This window comes from Rattus rattus, chromosome 1, assembly GCF_011064425.1.
Source record: "Rattus rattus isolate New Zealand chromosome 1, Rrattus_CSIRO_v1, whole genome shotgun sequence".
Classification (NCBI taxonomy): domain Eukaryota; kingdom Metazoa; phylum Chordata; class Mammalia; order Rodentia; family Muridae; genus Rattus; species Rattus rattus.
Genome location: NC_046154.1, coordinates 203,225,292 through 203,249,524, shown reverse-complemented (window position 1 = coordinate 203,249,524; position 24,233 = coordinate 203,225,292).

Below are 24,233 nucleotides of genomic sequence, written 5' to 3'. Positions count from 1 at the left end.
TTCTGGATATTAGTCCTCTATCAGATGTAGGATTTTTAAAGATCTTTGCACAATCTATTGGTTGCCATTTTGTCCTAATGACAATTTCCTTTGCCCTACAGAATCTTTGCAGTTTTATGAGGTCCTCTTTATCGATTCTTGATCTTAGAGCATGAGCCATTGGTGTTTTGTTTAGGAAAATGTCCCCAGTGTCCATGTGATCGAGACTGTTCCCCACATTTTCTTCTATTAGAGTGAATGTATCTGGTTTGATGTGGAGGTTCTTGATCCACTTGGACTTGAGTTTCGTACAGGGGGATAAGAATGGCTCGATTTGCATTCTTTTACATGCTAAACTCCAGTTGAACCAGCAACATTTGTTGAAAATGCTATGTTTTTTTTCCATAGAATGGTTTTAACTTCTTTGTCAAAGATCAAGTCACCATAGGTGTGTGGGTTCATTTCTCAGTCCTCAATCCTATTCCAATGATCTACTTGCCTGACTCTGTACAAATATCATACAATTTTTTATTGTTATTGCTCTGTAATACTGCTTGAGGTCAGGGATGGTAACTCCCCCAGAAGTTCTTTTGTTGTTGAGTATAGTTTTCAATATTTTGGTGTTTTTGTTATCCCGAATGAATTTGCAAAATGCTCTTGCTAACTCTCTGAAAAATTTACTTGGAATTTTGATGAGGATTGGATTGAATCGGTAGATTGCTTTCTGCAAGATGGCCATTTTTACAATATTAACCCTGCCAATCCATGAGCATGGGAGCTCTTTCCATCTTCTGAGATCTTCAATTCTTTTCTTCAGAGACTTGAAGTTCTTGTCATACAAATCTTTCACTTGCTTGATTACAGTCACACCAAGGTATTTTATATTATATGGGACTGTTGTGAAGGGTGTCATTTCCCTAATACTCAACAACAAAAGAACTTCTGGGGGAATTACAAAATATTACAAAATAGTGTCCTGTCTCATTTAATGATAAATTCAGAAAGGTTTTGTTCAAAGCCTTCAAAGTTCCTATTTAATTTGTTAATCTAAAGGCATATGCATTGTCTCCATGTGGTTGAGCATCAGCAGGTTTGACTGACATGCATTTTCTTTCCTTTGGCCAGTCTATCACTATCTATAGTTCACCTTCCAGTCTGTTGCTGTGAGGAGACATCTTTGTCTTCTAGATTGTTTTAATTAAGCCGAATAAACACCACAATAAACACCATAATATTTAACCTGTTCAAATATTTCTTTCTTAAAATTTGCTGTTCTAGCTTCGATTTCTTAAATTCCTAGAATCAAAATTCATGCTTATCAAAATGAAAACTTATTAACAATATGTAGTTGTTTATTGAGATATTCCCCCATAGCCTTAGTTATTTGAAGTTGGAATCCCTATTTGGGTAGGCTGAGGACTTGTGACCTTACTGGAGGAAGTACGTCATTGGAGGTGGAACTTTTGCTCACAAAGGACACATCATTTCAAGCTTGCCCTCTACGTACTGTGTCAATTTGAGATATGAGCACAACTTCTGTTCCAGCCACCACGTCTTCCTACAGTCATGTTTCTTTGACAGGTGGTGATGGATTCTTATCCTTTTAGAACAGTAAGCCCTAAATAAAAGCATTTGTTCCCTAAGTTGCCTTGGTTATGGCGTTTTCTTCACAGCAAGAGAAGTAGCTAAGAACCAACAAATAACCCAGAATACTCTCAGAAGTACACTTTTATAGTGGCCTTGATATTAATTCATGAAGGAAATAATAAATTCGTAGAACTGGATGACTAAACCTGCATGCACACAAGTTTATTTTAGGACACTTCCCTTCGATAGCTGTGAATCTCACATGTGGATTTGTTACATCCCATTTGTGAGGATTTTCTCTCTGCCCCACTGTGGTATTTATCTGAAGGACTTTTTTAATACATTAGTGTGGAGTCTGTAGCATAAAATAATGTTTTAAAAAGTACCACGTGAAAATGATGTTCTTTATCCTGATGGGATGAAAATTGAGTCCTGCTATTTTAAAACATTTGTATGTGGGACAAAACCTTTCTGAATTTATCATTAAATGGGACAGGACACTATTTTGTAATATATATAATTATTCCAAGTATACTAAAATTATCTCATCTAAGATTAGTTTTCTTGTGAATTTTTCTCTTGAAAAGCAGTAATTGTATAATTATATTAAATATGTTGTATATAATGTTTATTCAATTTGTGTGTATTTCAAAGTTTTATTATTAATTCTCATTACAGCATAATGCTTTTTCCCCAGGAAAATGAAGGCTCTTAATGTACAGTTAATAGTGAAAGCTGGTGAGGGCCTCTTTTCCTAGTCCTATGAGACACTTTTGTGTCATTTTTAATGAAATAGGGTATTGTGCATATAAATCAATACTTTAACCTGTACAATTTGAAGTCTGATGACAACCATTGTCTCTATTTGGACAACACAGGACTAAGGCTTGAAATGTTTGATCTTAAAATAATATTTATGTTCCTATTCTATTTCATCAATAGACCCAGAATTTATTGCTTAATTGCAGCATACCTCAGTGCATTTTGCATGTTGATTAGGTAATAGTTTTATGTAATTGTCTGGATCATTTAATTAGACATCCATGAATTGACTACACTCCATTCAGATTAGCCCCACAAAGGACAACAACTATAATCACTGTGTATTGTTATTGAAGATTAACTTGCTGTCCCAGCAGACCATCTTTGTGCTACAGACTTTTACCAGCTAGAATGATTTTTAGTGAGTTCCATCTTCTAGATCCATGTTTCTAATTTCAGCTGTTTATATCCAATTTTTTTTATTTATCAATTCCAGCTCAGTAATCCCTACTGTGATACCTGGATTTACTTAAAAGCCTTGACTTTATAGTAAAGTCTGGGAGTTTAGAACATTGTTAACCCTACCCTCGGTGTCTGTATATGTACATATATGTACACATCCATGTAATAATTCTATATAGTGTGTCATCAATAGAGAGTAATGGATGTACATAATTTATCATGATTTTATAGGGTCATACATACATGTGAATATTATTAATGCAATTATAGGTTAATTATACCATATGCAACATAATGTATACTCTGACTACATAGAATAATATATATGTATATAATTATGTATGTGATAGAAAATAATTATCTTTATGGGGTAACAGTTTTAATATATTATCTACTTCATTATTGACTTGTATAAATTATAGATGTTATATGCCCTCTCATAATAACGCTTATGGCAAACTATCACCACTTATTACTGTCATTGTTATGTTGTGGATATATATATATATATATATATATATATATATATATATATTTCTGACTATGTGGTAAAGGTGCTGAATAAAGGCTAAAGAGAAGACTCTATTGTTCAATGCACTGACTGCTCTTCCTGAGGTCCTGAGCTCAATGCCGAGAACTACATGGTAACTCACAACTAACTATAATAGGATCTGATGTCCTCTTCTGATATGTCTGAAGACAGCTACAGTGTGCTCATATAAATAAAATTTTAAAAAAAGATGCTGAACAGAAGTCATAGCTGACTTCTAGGAAAGAAACAATCCATGCATTTTATATGAAAATCAATATATCCAAAATTCTCATCTCATTTGGAAAGAAAACACATATTTAAATATAAGTACATCTCATAACATTATTGTGCCACAGAACATAGTCAAAGAAAGTCATTACAAATCCAGATAGTCACAGTGAAGTCTTTATCTCAAACTCTCAGTTTCTACATAACTCTTCTGTACACATTTTCTAGATATTAAATTCAGATGGCTAGATTTTTAAAAAAGTATCTTGTGGAGATTGTATTGACTTGTGACCTGTTATGGAGTCATGTTAACTAAGTAGTCCTTCACATTAACTGTAAAGTGGGCTTTACCTTCCCATAGGTAATGATAGATATGAAATAGATCACAAAGGCAGCAGGCGACACATTCAGACACTCTGTTTTGAAATTTTGCTCCATCAATTGGCCATTTGTTCTACTGAGAACATATGGGTTCCTTATCTTACTCCTAAAACTATCTTAAGAATAAATCACACCAGCGATATACAACAGTCACACTGGAGTCTAAAGGTAAGTAGTATTTCAAGAGCTCTATTCTATTTTAGATCGTTCTCTGTTAATATCTTATGGCATATTTTCCTTAATGTGAGTGTTAACATTTCAAATAGTAGCCAAAAGGGTGTTAGTCATAGAAATTCTTTCTCTAGAACTAAACCTCCACAAGACCGCCAGTGTACTCGATTCCACTCCTTGTGAAATTATATGGTTTCCCTCCAAAGACTCCAAAGAAGCAGCATTTTACAAATACAGTTTGTTATGTATCTTCTGGCCTTGTGTGACACCTCATGGCACTGAAGGGATATAATTAGAAAACACAGCAGTTAGAATCACAAATGTCAGTCTTTGCCACTGTCAGCAGTTTTTCACTTTGCACATGCGGATGCTTGCTAATTGGATTGAGTCTGTGACTAGCTGTGATCCTTGCCAGTATCAGGTAAGGGACACGAGCTGTCATGGCACACCTGGATTTTGTGGTGAGAGGTGAAGCCCATAGTTATTAAGAGTCATTTAGAAGGGGCTCGAGACCCTATATGTACAACAATGCCAAGCCACCAGAGCTTCCAGGGACTAAGCCACTACCTAAAGACTATACATTGACCCTGGACTCTGACCTCATAGGTAGCAATGAATATCCTAGTAAGAGCACCAGTGGAAGGGGAAGCCCTGTCCTGCTAATCTACTGAGCCCCCAGTGAATTAGACTTTGTGGGAGGGCGGCAATGGGGGGAGGGTCGGGAGGGGAACACCCATAAGGAAGGGGAGGGGGGAGGGGGATGTTTGCCCGGAAACCGGGAAAGGGAATAACACTCAAAATGTATATAAGAAATATTCAAGTTAATAAAAAAAAATAGAAAAAAAAAATAAATGTGTTGGCGCACATGACAAAAAAAAAAGAGTCATTTAGTGCACAATCCATATGCGTAATTAACTATGCCTCATTCTCTTGATTAAAACTCTGCTTCTCAAGAATAATTGTTCAACTAAGTCTTCAGGGATATCTAGACTAACTACCTGTTTTGAACTATTAGTAGATTAATGGTACCAAAAGTATTTCAGTCATTAGGCCAAAACATTAAAGCTAATTTTGTGGCATTAAAAAGGAGCACAAATACTACTGTTTTTCTTAATAATGGCAGGTGGCAGAGAATTACAGTGGTGTTTAAATTTTTCTTTGTAGCAGTAAAATACATTCAGGGTCCGAGAGGACAGAAAGGGCACTGCCTAAGCATGCAATCTATTTGTAAGCTAATTTTGCTTGGGTAGAAATATCTTGTTGACTATAGCACATATTTACTGTAGCTTAACTTATCAACGATCTGTTTAGGTAAGAAATTTCCAGACTGAGTTACCAGCATTCTTACATCTGAAAATGGCATTTCAGGTAGAGAGAAGTGAAAAGAATTCTGTCACTAAAATCATTTTATCCCAAAGAGTGCTTTGTTATGCTATTAACAGGGAGATGATATAGAGATTTCAATAGAGCATTCTAAAGGACACAAAGTAAAATAAAATACAAAATTAAAGCATTAGACATAGTGAACCTGAGCCCTAAATGACTACACAGAGTTGAGACCTTCTCATTTCTAAAACCTCCTCATACCAAAGTTCAGAGTGCACAAGAGATGTTGAGTTTTGTTTTATATTGTTGGAACTTTTTATTATAGTCTTCAGAGATTTCAGTCACATGACAGGAATGAAATGATTTGGTTGGGGATCTCAGAACCCTCAGTGCTGTTGAGCAACCCTGCCAGCCACAGTGTGGTGTATTAGAGTGAATCGCCTTGTTTTATCTCAAGGACCATGTTCCATGTTATTGAACTTTGGCAGCAGGCAAGAACTGAAGAAAAAATGTGTACCCACTCTCCTTGTATTTATCACACATGTTTATCTAAGTAAGACAACTAGTATCAAATTATAAAACTCATGTTTATGTCTGGTAGCAGACTCAGTTATGAAACACTGAGAAAAAACCAACACAGTTGAAATGATCACAGTAAGTCATCCCCAAGTCCCCAAACTCTAATGGCTTTTAACCATAATTAAGAATGATTCTGAAGATAAAGCATGTGCAAGTATTTCATATCCATGAAATGCATTAGCAGGGTCATAGAGTATGCAAATCAAGGATGATGCCAGTGAAAATGAAGTCGGGATTTTATGTAACTCAATGCCATGAGTATCACAATCCCTTTTCATTGCTGTTCCCGCAAAACATGATAATGTCAGTGGCTTAGGAACCAGAACCATCAAGTCTTACAGTCTTCCCAAGCTAAGTCCAAGGTCTTAGAACCTTGGATTCCATCCTGATAGCCTAGGAGGGGATTTCTTCTTTGCTTTTTAGGGATGTGTTTGGTACTCTACTCCTGTAATGGTCAGGCAGAGATCTAGTTACATGTGGAATGGTAGATTTTTAGAAACAGCATTTCTAGGCTCATGGCCCAAATTCTCATTACTTATCTCTCTGAATCTACCTTCTGTCTTCATTTTCCTTTAAAGATGATGTGTTTCATTTTTATTCTCACAGATAACCCAAGACAATTCCCCATCTCAAAGTATTTAACTTTTTATATAAGCAAATTAGTATTCTACATAAGGTAACGTTGCTGTAGGTTTAAGGGGTTAATTCATGGATGGACATTATCAGCATTTTTTTCTACTCACCGAGTAAGTGTAACCCTTTAATTTTATTTTATATTATTGAACTTTAATTTTGTCATTTAGAAAGTGAATGGTTTAGATATGTAGGAAACTTAAATTTGTTTGGAATTCTGCAGGAATATTAAGAAAGCTTATATCATTTTATTTATATCCATTTTTACCTATTTCTTGGAAATATTTAGTGATATCTTCATGTAGACAGAAACTGTATCTATTACAGACAACAGTTTTCTTGGTTGTATTAAGAATGATAAAATGAATTCCATCTCAGGTAACTGGGCTTTAATTTTCAAAAGGAAAAATTTTTTGGTATGTTTTGATGGTTGGTTTCTGATTCTGTGAGGCCCAGAACTGATTCCCTTAATAAGTCAAAGACCATGTCTTATAATTTTGAGTGATATATTTATGCAGCAATTTCACTGGATCCTGACAACCCATAATGCCATACTTAAGAAAAATCCTTTGGTATTTTGCTTCTTTCTGGTTCAAGTAATATATTTAAATTTATGTTTTCTGGCATATTTTCAGTTTAAGAAATAGAGCCTGGTGCTTCACACAATGATGGGCAGAAATTATGAATTTCCATTTTTAAATGCTATGATTCCTCCAATAAATGGCCTTATATACTTATTATTTTGTTTAAAAGTATATTACAATTAAATGAACTGTTTTACTTGTATTGAGTTAAAGCATAAATTAATGTGGTCACACCTATAATTTTCTGTCTTTATATACCGAATAGAAAAATAATCTAATGTAAAAATGCATGAGATCTGGAAATAGACTCATATTATTAGCTATGAATGTTATCCAAACACCAGTATGGGTTAAACGTCATTAAGTGGTTTATTTGTACTTTAATATATTTTCCTCTGGTAGTTGAGTTATTCAGCCATGTCAGTTGGAGAGGCATAAACCAAAAATAGAACTATGAATACAGGAAAAAACCTTTGATTATAAGAAAACATTAAAAATGAAAGGCATGTTTGTCAGGAGAGCATTTTGGGATAACAGAAAAGCATGGCAGTTATACAGCATTGTACCAGACACTTACACTCCAAACAAGCTATTGTCTCTAATTCTGTTTCCTTGCAGGGGACTCTTTTCCTCCTATTGAGTTGCCTGGTCTAGACTTCATATTAGGGTTTTTGCCTTGTCATACTGTATCTTGTTGTTGTTGTTGTTGTTGTTGTTGTTTTTGTTGTTGTTGGGTTTGATCATTGTCTCTTCAAGGCCTACTCATTTCTGAGGGGAAACCGAGCAGAAATGGATCTAGCAGTAGGAAAGGTGAAAAGGAGCTGGGAGTAATGGCAGGAGGGGAAATCAGTCAGGATGTATTGTATGAGAGTAGAATCTATTTTTACTAGAAATATATTTTTAAAAAATTATCCATAGGCAAAAGACACCAGTCAGATGTTTCACCCTAAAGCAGCCAATTTTATATTCTTTTAAAAATATTCTTGCTCAACAATGGTGGTATACACCTTTAATTTCAGAACTTAGGAGGTAGAGGCAGATGGATCTCTCAGTCATGGCCAGCTTGGCCTACAAAATGAGGTCCAGGATAGCCAAAGATACACAGAGAAACCCTGTATCGATAAATAAATAAATAAATAAATAAATAAATAAATAAATAAATAAATAAATAAAATTAAACATTCTCTATACATTTTTTACCCTCCCTCAACTCTTATAGAACTCCAGACAGTACGTCATGGCATTTCTCTCAAATTCATCCTCGAATTCAAATGAAAAACAAAACAAAACAAAACAAGCAAATAACCAAAAAAAGTAGGCACAACATCAACAAAAATTTGGCAGAAGCTACACAGGGAAGTCTATGCCAAGCAAGTGGAGACAGCTCACCAGTTTGCATGGCTATTATGGGTGAATCCTGTAAAGGCACAACTCCAGGCTTGCTTCTTGCTTCTCATGTTATTCATTGCTGTAGTCCCAATTTTTCTGACAGACTGTGACTTGGCCAGGAAAGTCTCTTTCTGCCTATAGTCTGTCAAGATTAATTCTTGGGTATTAGCCCACCCTATTGGGTAAATTTCCTTCAGATCAACATGAAGGTGATATTTCATTGAGCTAAGGCTGTTCAGATGTATGAGTGATTTTTATAAAATTCCTGATTTGATTCAAACACTTTTAGGAAGTTAGAATACTTGATAGAAAGTTTAAAAAGATTGTTATGGGTTTCTTTGTCAGGAAAGATTTAATAAAGTTATAATCAAAAAGAGAATGTACCTGTTCCCTGTAGAATAGTAAGTCAACGCTGCATGAAAAGGAGCACAATGAACTTTTATTCACTACAAGCATGCTTATTGCACTAGGAAGAATGGACGTGGAAGAAACTAATGATCAAGGAAAAATTATTCCTTGTAGGTCAGGCCCAAGGACGAGACCACAGATGAGCACTAAGATAAGGCAAGGTCATGTACAACTATTGCTTTGAACTTATAATGAGCTTATAAAATGAAATAATGCTTTGAACTTATAGTCAGATTCTGCTGCAACTCCTCTTGTGTTACATTTTCATCTATGTGTAATTTCTTTCTGCATATAGGCTTCTGTCTAAAACATAAAAAGCTGAAAGCAAAACCAAAAATCCAGTACAGCCCTTTTCTGCTAATTGTGAGTGTGTGTGTATGTGTGTGTGAGTCTCCTGAGTTAAAGAATAAGGAATATTAAGTAGTTATGTTTTTTTTTACTAATCCCCCCTCTCCCACTGCTATCAACAGGAATCAATTGCCAGAAGCCACCAACTCTAGTCTCAGAGTAGTAAAAATGTGTTAATTGCTGGAAACATTCAGCCTTTGGTTCTTACTATTCCTACCACTTCAGGCCAGTCCTTGACAAAAAGTAAAAAAGTGAAGACCAAAACAAACTAACTAAAATCTGTAAGACAAAAAAATACTAAACAAATCACAACAAAATTGCACACAATAGAAACATATAGTATGTTTTCTGTTGGCCAAATACTCATAGGCATGAAGCCTATTGTGGAGTGTGGGTGATGTACTCAGAAACAACACTGGAGAAAACTGATTTTCCTCCTCTGCAAATAGCTTCTTGGTTAGAGGTAAGTCTTTGTGTCCCATCATCTTTCTCAGTGTCAGTTACTCCAATTATATTCCTCTTATTTTTGTACCAGTGTATCCTACAGGCAGGTGGCAGATGTAGGCAGGAGGGTTTATAATTGGGTAATGCTGGTTATTATCTTTTTTCTATGCTAGCCTGAGTTTTTCCAGTCCCATAAATGTTAGCCAGCTTTTAGTTAGGCATCAACACAACTTCTACATGATCTTTGAAAAAATTAACTGTTTTCTTTAGTAACAGATCCTTGCCATTAGGTTGTAGAGAGTAACCTATATCTTTGGAGATCTTCTGTGATACTTGAGGTTGGGGTTAACATTGGCCTTTTGGCCTAGGACTCAGTAAGATATAACTCATTTTTGTCACTGGAGGTTTAACTTGGTGGGCATAAGTTATGTATTTTTCATCTTTTAAATGTTCGTTGGAAAAGATTTTTTTGTTATTCTATGTTTGCTGCTTTGTCTGAATATGTTATCTTTTACCATATAGATTTTGGGGTTTGTAAATTCCAGTTTCTTTCTTTCTTTCTTCCTTTCTTTCTGAAGACCTTCATTAAAATTGTTTAATTAATTTTTATTTTATTTTCTTGGTTATTTTATATATTTATATTTCAAATGTTATCCCCCTTTCCCAGTTCTACCTTCTCTCCCCTCCCTTGTCCCCCTTGTTTCTATGAGGGTGCTCCCTGCCCACCTACCCTCACCCACCTCAGTGCCCTAGCATTGCCCTAGGTTGGAGCATCTAGCCTTCACAGGACCAAGGTCCTCCCCTTCCATTGATGTCCGATAAGGCAATCCTCTGCTATATATGCAGCTGGAGCCATGGGTTCCTCTATGTGTATTCTTTGGTTGGTGGTTTCATCCCTGGGAACTTTGGGGTGTCTGGTTGGTTGATATTGTTGTTCTCCCTGTAGGGGTTGCAAACCCCTTCAGCTCCTTCCAGTCTTGCCCTAACTTCTCCCAATATTGGTCTCCCTAGCTTTTTCTATAGTTGGCTGTGCATCCCTTATATTGCATTGGTTAGGCTCTGGCTTTGGCTTCTCAGAGGACAGCTATACCCAGGCTCCTGTCAGCAGAGCTTCTGCATCAACAATAGCATCCTGGGTTTGGTGCCTACTGATAAAATGGATCTCTAGGTGGGGCAATCTGGATGGCCTTTGCTGATCTCTGCTTGACTCTTAGTATTTTTGTTTCCTTTTTTAGCAGGAGCAATTCTTGATTAATATTTTTTGAGGTTTGGTGGTCATTTCTCTCAACTTGAGACCTTGCTATCACTCTTACATATGGTCTCTATAGGTTTCTCTTCACTTTGTTGGGTATTTCAGCTAATCTCCTTTCTGTTGCGTCCTGGGAACCTCTTGCTTTCCTGGCATCTGGGACTTTCTGTTGGCTATCCCCAGTTCCCCATCCCCCACTGCTCCACACTTCCTGACCCTTTGTACTTCTCCGATGACTTTTCCCACACCTGATCCTGCCCTCCTCCAGCCACCCCCAGGTATTCAAATCCCTTTTTTTCCCTAATACCCACTTAACTGTGAGTACATACCATGTTTGTTCTTTTGTGACTGGGTTACCACACTCAGAATATTTTCTGGTTCCATCCATTTGCTGCAAATTTTATGAACTCATTTTTTTTTTAATAGCTGAGTAGTAGAGTACTCCATTGTGTAGATGTACTACATTTTCTGTATCCATTCCTCGGTTGACTCACACCTGGATTGTTTCCAGCTTCTGGCTATCATAAATAAGGCTGCTAGGAACATAGTGGAGCATGTGTCCTTGTTATATATTGGGGCATTTGAGGGTATATGCCCAGTAGTGGTATAGCTGGTCTTCAGGTTGAACTATTTCCAGTTTTCTCAAGAACAGCCAGATTGATTTCCCAAGTGGTTTTTCCAGCTTGTAGTCCCACCAGCAATGGAGGAGTGTTCTCCACATTCTAGCCAAGATATAATTGCTGTCTGGTTTTGTGTTAGACTAGGTTTATTTACATATATTGAATAATCCTGCATCTCTGGAATGAATCCAACTGATCGTGGTTGGTAAATTTAGTGTGTGCTCTTGAGTTATGTTTGCAAGTATTTCATTGAGAATTATTGCAGCCATCTAAGTTCATAGAGGACATTAGTCTATAATTTCTGTTTTATGTGAATCTTTGTGTACTTTAGCATCAGGATAAGAGTAGTCTTGGAAAATAATTAGGAAATTTTCTTTCAGTTTATTTTGTAGAATAATTTGAAATTTATTGCCATTAGTTTTCCTTTCAGAGTCTGGTAGTATTCTGCAGAGTCCATTTGGTGTTAGGCTTTTTTTTTTTTTTTGATTGGGGGACTTTTTATTTTTGCTTCTTTTTCACAAAGGATTATGGTTTGTTTAAATTGTTTACTATTTAGAGTAACTTTGGTAGTTATATATAATTAAATGTATCAATTTATTTTCTACATTGCCCAGTTTGGTATACAAAGTTCTAAAGTACATCTAATGATTTACTGATTTTACTTGATATCCATTATGGTATCCTCCTTTTATCTTTAATTATCTTAATTTCGATCTTTTCTTCTAATCTTTTAGTTAATTTTGCTAAAGTCTCATAATCATGTTGTTTTTTAAAGATATCATTTTATTTCATTGAATTTTTGATATTGAACTTTTGTTGGTTTCATTTTAATTGATTTCAGCCCTGAATTTGATTATCTATTACTATCTATTCTTTTATGGTATTATTTCTTCTTGTTTTTCCAGAAACTTCAAATGTACAGGTAATTTATTAGGATGGGTTTCATTCCATTTTTAAAAGGAAGCCCTTACTGCTCTGAACTTGCTTTTTGAACTTCTACTGTGTTTCATGCAATATGTTTGATAATCCTTTCCCTTTCCTTAAATTCTAAAAAGCTTAATTTCCTTTGTGATTTCTGTCATGAGTCCATTTTTATCCATTATTTTTTTTCAGTTATGTGGACTTGTATACATTTTCCTTTCATATTTTGAGGATATCCAGATTTAATCCATTTTGAACAGTTATGAAGCAAGGTATCTTGACTATTGCTTTTTATCATAATATATGGACAGTTTTGGAGAAAATTTCATAGCATACCCAGAAGAAATTACATTCTTTAATGTTTGCATATAAAGTTTAGTAATAACTGTTAGGTCAATTTGATATATGATGATAGTTAACTATAGCATTTCTTTGTTGGTTTTCATTTGGATGACATCTATTCATCGGGACTGAATATTCAGTTATTTAATATTGCCATTTTAAATAACACTTGGTTTGTCAGTGGTACTGTTTCTGTCCTGATGTTTTGATACTATTTCTTTAAGTACTATATTGGCTTCTCTTCCTAGTAGTTTTAATTTAATGATTATGTAGTGTGCTTTCTTTTCCATTCTCATTAATTCTGTATTGAATTTTGTTTGATTGGATATTATAGTAGCTGTATCTGCTTGCTCCTTCTGTTCATATGCTTTCTGTACCCTATCATCTCTCTTCACTTTAAGGTCAGGTCCTTGAGCTCTGTTTCTTGGGTGCAATAGAAAGATTCTGCTTACTCACACATTGTGTTTGCCTTTCTATTTTATTTTTGAGAACTTGACACCACTAATATTAAAAGTTATCAATAAGCAATGGCCGCTAATTCTAGTTGTATTGTAGTGGTGTGAGAATTGCTCTGGAATTATTTGCACATCATTTCCTTATGGGTGTACTAATAACTGTTTCAGACTGAAGTGTTCCTTCTAGTACCTTCTATAGAGTTGGGGTTGGTGAGAGAAAATGCTTAAATTTGGTTTTAGGGAGAAAAGTTTTTCTTTCTCCACTGACTGTGGTTGACAGCTTTGCTGGATATAATAGTTTTTTATGGCTTCTGTGGTCTCTCAGTTTGTAGAATATTTGTTCAGGACCTTATGGGTTTCAGAGTCTCCATTTAAAAGTCAGGTGCTATTCTAATGCGCCTTCAATTGTATATGACATTCAGCTTTTAATATTATTTGTTTGTTCCCTACATTTAATTTTCCCCACATCTAATGGATGGTAGGGAGGTTTTTGGGTTTTTGTATGTGTTTGTTTTTGGCCTTCGATTTGTTTTCTACATACTTCTTGCAACATGATTGGCATTTTGTTTTTTGTTTTTTGGTTTTTTCTTTTTTTGGTAGTTTTGTTTTTGAATGGGAAATTTTTAATTCATATACTTGTTAAAAATATTTTTTTGGTATCATGACCTTTTAAAATCCTTTTCCTCTATACCTGATTATTTATAGGTTTGGTCATTTCTTAGTGTCCTAGAATTCTTGGATATCTTTTGCTTGAATCTTTTCAGATTTAACATTTCCTTTGATTAGTGTATCTATTTTTCTACCTCATCCTCTTCATTTATGTACTTTAAGCTTTTGATACAGTTTACCCACAAAATTTATGTTTGAAATGAAGGTTTTTATATACACTTTCATTTCAGTTTGGGATTTCTTTAGTGATTCCATTTCGTTATTACGTTCTGTTTTATGTCTTATTGCTTTATTATTTCACTCATTTTTAAAATAGTCTTTTAAGACATATATTCATATCCATTTTAAAGTCTTTGAACAAATTATTATTATTATTATTATTAATAATTTGGAATTTCTTGTCTTCTCAATTACTTTTCTCATGACCTACCACAGTAGAGTTGCTAGATTCTCATGGAGGCATATTGTCTTGGTTGTTCACATTTGCCTTTTGGCACTGGAATGTGGACATGTGGCTAAAATATTTATGATTTTTAAAATATTTCTTGGAGTAAGTGCATGCTCTGTTTTTTCTACTTATTTCATGTGGGTGTTCCATTGTGGTTTTTTGGTTGTTTTTTGTTTGTTTGTTTGTTTTGTTTTTTGTTTTTGTTGTTGTTTTTTTTGCTGTTCTCCAACACGGATCCTAGCCAAATGTGGCAGCTGCAGGTTTCCTGCTGGAGATCTGTTCTGTAGGATGGTGGAGAGCCATACTAGATAGAGAAGGAGGAAAGGCTGGGAGGTGTGGTAGAGAAGAACACCGAGAACTCTGGTTTCTCACCAAGGCTAGGAGGAGGGGCAGTACTAAGAGTAAATCTGGGCATACTATATTGAAGAACAGAAACATTGATGATGGTCCTTTACCTGAGTTCACATTCACACGGCACCTGTGGGTACCTGGTAGAATAGAGAGAACTTCTTCAGGTTGTTCAAAGTTAGAAGTGCTGAAGAAAACTCTGAAATGGGTCTAAGGAGGAATATGGTGACTCAAAGAGCATATATTCTTACCACATTGATTAGCACTTGAGATACACTCCAAAATAGTTAACCTGCTGTGTTAGGGCTCAAGCAAGTCTCACTAATTAATGTCAATGGGATAGATGGATAGAAACATGTTCTCTAAACACAATGTAGCAAACTTGGGAGAGATCACAAATATGAATTAGAATTTAGGTTGAAATAGAACTAAACAGTGTACAGTAAAAATTGATCAACACAAAAATCATTAAAATGTTACAAAATTATGTGGGAGAAATAAATTAATGTGATATAATTATACAATGTCAGAGGGGCAGTGCCGAGGGGGAAGATTTATATCATTAAGTGACTGTATTAAGAAAGAACTCCTCAATTCAATTACCTAAACTCTACTTGAAGACTTTGAAAAAGGAGACCACAGAAAGCCTGGAACAGAGAGAAGAATCTGATCAGGATCTGCATGGAAATTAATGAATTAGACAAAGAAAACTCGTGCTCAGATTGCTCAAAATGGAAACAAAAAGGCTCAAATGATGAACGGTATGAGTGAAGACTTGATCATCACTACTGACATTACACGCTTTAAATGGGACATTTGAAATATATAATGAAACTTTAAATATCTCAATTCTGAAAGTGTATGTGAATTAGAAATTTTCCTACCTAGGTTAAGCTGAGTAATCAAAGATTACTTGAGGAGTAAATTGCTGCACATAACTTCCTGTTAAAAGTTATTATTGATTAATTTGACCAAAACAATGTAAGAATAATTAATACTCTATACAAATTCTTCTAAACAGATGAAGACAAAGAAAACAAATACAAAAACAAAACATTTCCTAACTTCTTCTATGAGCCTAGGTTAACATGTAAGTTAAAACTAGGCAGGGACAAAGTAGTATATGTTGTTTTACAAATATATAATCAGTGTAATGCTTAAAATGGTTAATCTGTATTTAGCTCACCAAAAATTTAGTATTTCTTTATGCCAAATGCTTAAAAATATTTTCTTGTGGCTCTTTGATCTGCACAATAATACATCTATTGCTAACTACAAGAGCCTTACTATACAAAATAAGCCCATCAGAACTTCTTACTCTGATATGACTGCAATGTAATAACTATTAATAAACATTCTGCATCCCTAATGTTATTTTTCATAGCCAATGTTAAACACTACTATTTTGCATATTGCTTGCCTGGGAAAAGACCAAAATGCTGAAATATGGTTTCAATTAAACTTGTATTCCTTTTGCAACTAGTTAACATAGAACATTCTTAAGTTGAATCACAGTAAGCCAAACTTTCCTTATTAATTTCTCTTCCTTGATATGTATACACATACTCATGTATACATTTAACTTAGCTTTGATGTTCATATGTATGCTTGCATAAATATAGCAGATTTAAGTATGTTAAATTTGAATTAGCCATATCCCATTAATTAAAAGCACTAGAAAGATATTTTTCTATTGTTCATTTAACCTGCAAAGAATATGACATCTACCACTACTTGTATTGTCCAGTGGTGTACATTCTTGCTTCTTATGTGTTATGGTATTTCTTTACCTCAGATTTGAGACAGTTGAGGTCTATCTGTGAGTATACCTGTATATGTGTTCTTGTGTGTGAATGTGTATGTGCATGTGTACTTGCAAGTGTGCTTGTTATGTGTGTAGGTGTATTCGTGTGTATGTGGCTGTAAATGTGTGTATTTGTGAGTGTGCCTGTGTGTGTCTATGTGTGTATGTATGGTGTGTATATTTGAAAGTTTAATATTTCATTTACTTAATGTATTCTCAGTAATTTGTAAATTTCTCCCACAGTCTCATGTGTTTCTTTAATCCACTGTTGCTGATTATGTGAGACTGCCTTATTGCTCCGGAGTCTCAAATGCTGTGTCATCTTCTCCTCTTATAGTTCCATCTTTTCTCCTATCTTTGTTCTCCTTCTTCTTCCTATCTCTCTCTCTCTCTGTCTCTCCTTCATCCCTCTTTACGTGTTTGCTTCCCTCTTTTTCCTCTTAGTGTTAAATTCCATTTGTGGCTATTACTCATACCCTAACTTACTGTTGATTTTGTTTACTATGGTTTTACCAACATTTTAATTATGTCTCTCTCTACAGATTTACATACATTATATCTAACATTATATATGTATATACACTAAGATTTCCACTAATATTCTGCAGTATCCATTTCTGCCAAATCTCTCTCTCTCTCTCTCTCTCTCTCTCTCTCTCTCTCTCTCTCTCTAACTAACTATCTTTGATGACAATGGTGCTTCTGTGCTGTGCTTTTTAACCAATTATCAATACTTAGTTTAAATCCCCTAGAAGTCTGAATCTGTGCATCATATTAGGTCTATTTTTTGACTGATTTATTTTTTCCTTCTTTGTGTGTCTCAATGAAATCCACTGACATTTTTAAAAGAGTAGGTAAATGCCATTGGTGTCGATAACTGACATACTATTTCTCTCCTTAAACGTTTTATGTCTTGACTTGATTCAGCAAACCAATTCCATTTCCTGAATCTCTGTTGTTCCTTTTCTGTGTGTATCTTATGTCTGCCACAGTTACAGACTCCTACCTTATACGAAAACTGTTTCAGATGTGCATAGTGCCTGTGATTAAGACTGTTTTTACACTGGGGAATCAAACCTTCACAAGACAAAGGGCCTCCTCTCCCACTGATGCCAGATTAGGCCCCTTCAGCTCCTTTACTCCTTCCCCTAACTTCTCTATTGGAGTCCCTTTGATCAGTCTGATGGTTGGCTTCAAGCATCTGCATCTGTATTTGTCAGGATCTGGCAGAGCCTCTCAGGAGACAACTGTATCAGTATACTGTAAGCAAGCATTTCTTGGCATCAGCAATAGTGTCTGCGTTTGGAGTCTGCGTGTAGAATGGATTCCCAGGTGGGGCAATCTCTGGATGGGCTTTCTTTCAGTTTCTGCTCCACACTTTGTCCCTGTATCTCCTTGATTATTGTTTCCCCTTCTAAGTAGGACTGAAGCATCCACTCCTTGGTCTTCTTTCCTCGTGAATTTCATGTGGTCCATGAGTTGTAGAGGAATGCTCTGGTGGTGGGGCAGCAGTGTGTGGGTAGGCGGGTGGGTGAGGGAGCATGCTCATAGAAGCAGGGTAAGTAGGGATAGGATAGATAATTTGCAGAAGGGAAACCAGAAAGAGGTTAATATTTGAAATGTAAATAAATAAAATATCTAATTTAAAAAATAAAATAAATAAAATCAAAAAAATAATAGAACATGCACCCTCCTCATAGAAGTAAATGCTTCATAATAAGCTATATAATGAGCTTTCATACATTAAACTATGAAGAGAAACAAGCTTAGGACAAATTTGTGATCAAGGAAAAACATTCATTCGATCAGGTCCAAGGACAAGGCCAAAGGTGTGCACGATGATAAATCAAGCTATGTGAAACTATTGCTTTGAACTTATAATGAACTTTTAGAAAGAAACACTGCTTTGAACTTACTATTGACATCCTTCTGTAACTCTCCTTTTGTATAACTTTTTATCTGTAAAGTAATTTTATAAAGACCTTTTGTCTAGAAGAAATAAAGTGTGACTTTTGGGGCTCGGCTCCATCCATCAAATGTATTTTTTTTTTAAAAAAGGACTCTTTCTTTTCCCCACCCCTCTCTACCTCCTAATAGGAGTGTTGTTACCTGTGATTCAAAAACAGATGTGCTAGTTATCTTGAAATCATGAAGTATTTTCCTTCATGTCAGTTCATTTTGAGGGCTGAGATTGTGTTTTTCAAAGACCTTAGCCAGTACCAGACTTTTCTGTCTGGCCTTATGATTTCTCCTGTTCTTCCAGTGTGATAACAGGGTACTTGTATTTATGTTTTGTTGATTTGGTTTAGTATCCTTGGAGACAATACACCATCCCCTCTTGCATGGAACACATTGGGTAAGAGGCCACTTCACCATGGCTGAGATTGGATGTCACAGTGAAGGAAGCAGAAGGAAGTGAGATGCTGCCTTGGTTCAATTTGTGTTGCTCATCACCATTTTTGTCTTCTCTTTTCTCCCAACTTTATCTCAGTTTTCATAATCCTACAAAGGCTAACCCTCTGTGGGTTAGAAAATACTGGTATATCAACAGTCAGGCTTGCCTATATTTTCCTATTAACATTTCATAAAAATTCTACTTGAACAAATTTTAATTACTTTGTGATTTCTGGTGCATCCCTGAGGGTATAGTGCTTGTCTTTTGACCATCTTTGAAGTAGTGTATATCTGTTTCATTTTAACCATTCACCCTTCAAGAAATATCTTACATCAGTTCAGATTATTATGAATCCACAAATGGTCTGGCTTTCAGGATTTTTTTAGTTTGCCCTTTGGGTTTGTTTGTTTGTTTTACTTATTTCTAAAATACAGTCTTTGTTAGTTTATTTAAGATCAAATATACTATTGTATATAAACTCTACAGTATGTTTAGTCCCCAACACACACAAAAAGAACAAACAGTAAAACTGTTGAGAAAACTTCCCCTTGGAAAAAGTTATTATTTTCTTTACAAAGAGAACAGATCGGTTCTAAGGAGAAATCCAAATTTTTACATAAGATCTTTTCCCCATTAGAAATAGACTCCCATTGTATGTAAAAACAAATGTCCAAAACTTTAATTTTAACAGCATAGTAATATATGTATGTCACCCTAACGTGAAGAAGGCTGAGGTACCAAAGCTGCAGAGATCCAGGGCCAGTCTGGGTTACAGTGCAAGGTCCTGATGCAAGGAAAACAGAATGAAAAAACACACAAACATTTTCTCTAAAGAGCCAGAGCAATGTGCAGCCGTAATTCACACTTGGAAGCAAAAAAAGAGACAATGAAAAAATGACTAAAACCAAATGATTCTAAGGGTTCAGATAAAACTGGAGTATATTCATAGCCCTGCAAAACATTTCCTTAATTTAGAAAAAGTAAATAATCCTACCTTTTAATTTAAAAATATAGTTAAAAACTTTTTTGACTCCTCTCTGCTGACATTCGGACAATGAATTGTTCATTAGGCTTTTGCCACTTGGATCAAAGAAAAACCCTAAATGAAAGCACATTGAATTCCAAGTTGGCTTACTGTATTCAAATGCAAGTCAAAAGTGATCAGTGATAGGTTTTAAAAAAGGAAATTAATGGGGTTGGGGATTTAGCTCAGTGGTAGGGCGCTTACCTAGGTAAGCGCAAGGCCCTGGGTTCGGTCCCCAGCTCCGAAAAAAAAGAACCAAAAAAAAAAAAAAAAAAGGAAATTAATAATCAAAATACTATTTTGAAAATATTGATACTGTGGTTCTTTGAAGAGTGTGATTCTATGAGAACAAAGTGGGAAAAAGAAATAAATATAAAAGGATCAATAAGGAAAATGTTGGCATGAGGCCAAAGCATTTTATGTAATATTAAGGGGAAGATGAAGTAGAAGAGGAGAAAAGGAGAAGAGGGGGAATGAGAAAGAAAAGGGGAGGAGGAAGAAGAGGAAGAAGAGGAAGAGCATGAGAAAGAGGAACATGTCAAGATTTAGAAAGGAGACTAAAGGTAAAGTGTTGTTAATTCACTAATGTTTTCCAACTAGAAAATACCTTAGGGTGTGTTTGCTTAATGATTTTATTGGGTTTATGATGTATTTTTTAATTATAAATTTACAGAGAGATTTTCAAAGTTAAACTGATATTCAACTGAACATGTATCCAGATCTACTAAAATGTTCAAGTGATGTATTTCTCATTTAATTCATGAATGTTATAAATTATACTTATAATGGGCAGTTGTGGCACACACCTTTAACTGTAGCACTTGAGAGGTAGAGGCAGGAGAATCTCTGTGATTTAGAGGCCAGTCTGGTCTACAGAGAGAGCTCCAGAGCAGCCAGGGGTACATGGAGAAAATCTAGCTCAAAAGACCAACCAACCAACAAAAAAAAATAATTATGTTTATGCATTTCCTTTTAAAGTGTCTTTTTATTCTTTGAGAATTTCATATATGCTTAATGCATGTAATTTATTTTGATTAAATTTATGTCCTACCACTTCGCTTTAACTTCTCTGAACACATGTGTGTGTATGACAGGGACACACACACACACACACACACACACACACACACAGAGCACAGACATGCGCACATACACACACACACAGTCATACACACATGCATATCTACCTTAGACCACACAATTTTGCATCTTTCATATTTCTTTGATTTTTCTCTACTATGTCCTATCAGTGTTGTCAACATGTGTATGAATGTGGGTTTACTCACAGAAGCATGGGATACCTATGAATAACTTTACCCTCCAGAACTATGATCTATTTCCCTGAAGCAATCAACTTTCACTAGATCCTAAAATGCAATGATCCCTAGAAAGCAGCTTTCTCATCTGTATAGGAAGTTTCAATGGTTTCATCTTGTATAAGTCTTGAGCAGGTGTGCACAGGTAGGTGTGTTGGCACAATGTGATTGTGTACTGTGTAAAGATTATCCTTGCGTTATTCAAATGCTGATTTCTCTGCCTCTCCTCCATATATGATTATAATCAAGATTTGGCACTGTAATGCTTATTCTAAGAATCTCCTGTCTCACTGTTGTGTAAAAATTGTTCCTCATTTAGTGTCTGATTTGGCAATAAAACCTGATCAGCAATGACTGAGCAGAAAAGATAATAGTGTTGGACATCCAGTTCCAGTGAGGGAAGAGTTAGAATAAGGAGAAGGGAAGATTTGGCCATGAAGTGAGGGACGAGGAGCCTCTATGAGAGCCAGATCTATACTAAAATCTAAATATCTCTTGGCTGCAAAGTAGTTTGATTATTTTAGTGAATTAGAATAGATTAATACATGTTCAACTATTGTACCTTAAAGCTTGTTGAATAAATCAAATAGCAAGGGAGATAGCAAGGATAAAGAAAAACCTGATATTAAATCTGAACCATAAAACTGTTAGTTCATGAGTAGACTAGGCATTCCATGTCCAGTAGACAGAATTTTCACAGCAATCTTCACAAACTCTAGCTGTTAAAATTTTCCCACCTGTTTCTCCCTCTTAGAGAGAGTCATGTGATACAGACATTCTATTTAGGACTGAGCAGTCAATTATTTTTTTGAATTTTGATCACTAGTGAGTTTCTTTATTAACCATCACCCACATCACAGCATCTCTGGTGAGAGTTTAAAACTGCAAGAATCTATGGGAATAATGGTGATGGCCTTTCTCCAGACAGCTTCATCCACCTCCCATCATTATGAAGGCTAACTAGTGGAGCAGAAACTTTTATGTCACTAACAAAGTTAATTTCCTTATATCACTGGACCCAAGTGTGTCTTGTGTTCAGCAACAAGATTTGAGTATCACATTCAGAAAAATCATAACTTTCCAAAATCTCAGGTGACAGCAAATGCTGGCTAGGATGTGGAGAAAGAGGAACACTCCTCCATTGTTGGTGGGATTGCAGACTGGTACAACCACTCTGGAAATCAGTCTGGAGGTTCCTTAGAAAATTGGACATTGAACTACCTGAGGACCCAGCTATACCTCTCTTGGGCATATACCCAAACGATGCTCCAACATTCAACAAAGATACATGTTCCACTATGTTCATAGCAGCCTTATTTATAATAGCCAGAAGCTAGAAACAACCCAGATGACCTTCAACAGAGGAATGGATACAGAAAATGTTGTATATCTATACAATGGAATATTACTCAGCTATCAAAAACAATGACTTTATGAAATTCATAGGCAAATCGAGGGAACTGGAAAATATCATCCTGTGTGAGGCAATCCAATCACAGAAAAACACACATGGTATGCACTCATTAATAAGTGGCTATTAGCCCATATACTTGAATTACCCTAGATGCACAGAATACATGAAACTCAAGGCCAGGATGATCAAAATGTGAATGCTTCACTCTCCTTCTTTAAAGGGGAACAAGAATACCCTTGGCAGGGGAATAGGAAGCAAAGATTAAAACAGAGCAGAAAAGAACCCATTCCAGAGCCTGCCCACATGGCCCATACATATACAACCACCCAATTAGACAAGATGGATGAAGCAAAGAAGTGCAGACCGACAGGAGCCGGATGTAGATCGCTCCTGAGAGACACAGCCAGAATACAGCAAATACAGAGGCGAATGCCAGCAGCAAACCACTGAAGTGAAAACGGGACCCCCGTTGAAGGAATCAGAGAAAGGACTGGAAGAGCTAGAAGGGGCTCGAGACCCCATATGAACAACAATGCCAAGCAACCAGAGCTTCCAGGGACTAAACCACTACCCAAAAACTATACATGGACTGACCCTGGGCTCCAATATCATAGGTAGCAATGAATAGCCAAGTAAGAACACCAGTGGAAGGGGAAACCCTTGGTCCTGCTAAGACTGAACCCCCAGTGAACGTGAATGTTGGGGAGGAGGGCAGTTATTGGGGGAGGATGGGGAGGGGAACACCCATGAGGAAGGGGAGGGGGAGGGGTTAGGGGGATGTTGGCCCGGAAACCAGGAAAGGGAATAACAATCGAAATGTAAATAAGAAATACTCAAGTTAATAAAGAAAAGAAAAAAGAAAATCATAAGTTTCACAGTTTATAAATTAGTTGTATTAAGAAATTAATTTTTAGTCAAGTTCAAACTGAGCAAACATGTATGTATGGGATAAACATTAAATACATGAGATATCGACTTTAGGTTACACTATATCCAAAGAATATTTTAAACGAATGAATATATTAGAATTATAATCTCCACATAAATTTAAATCAGAATAGATACAATAGAAGAAGATATTTTTCCATAAATGTTTCTTCCAAGAAGGGAACACTCTTCTTTATGTTTTATATACAATATTCAGACACATGAGCAAACACAGAATTAGCTCTCTAAATAAAGCAAAGGTTTAAATTTATATCTTGGAGAATTGGAAAAGAATACAAATAGACTTCTCAAGTTGAGTGTCAAGACAAGAACCATTTATGAATGTTTATTTCCTCTTTTGATATATTAAGTGGGCACTGACATGCTACTAACCAATAAATCTATCAGTCACTCATTTACACGTGGGCCACACTGTTGATTTGACAAGCACCCACAGACTAGCCTATCAATTCAATACACGTGTTGCT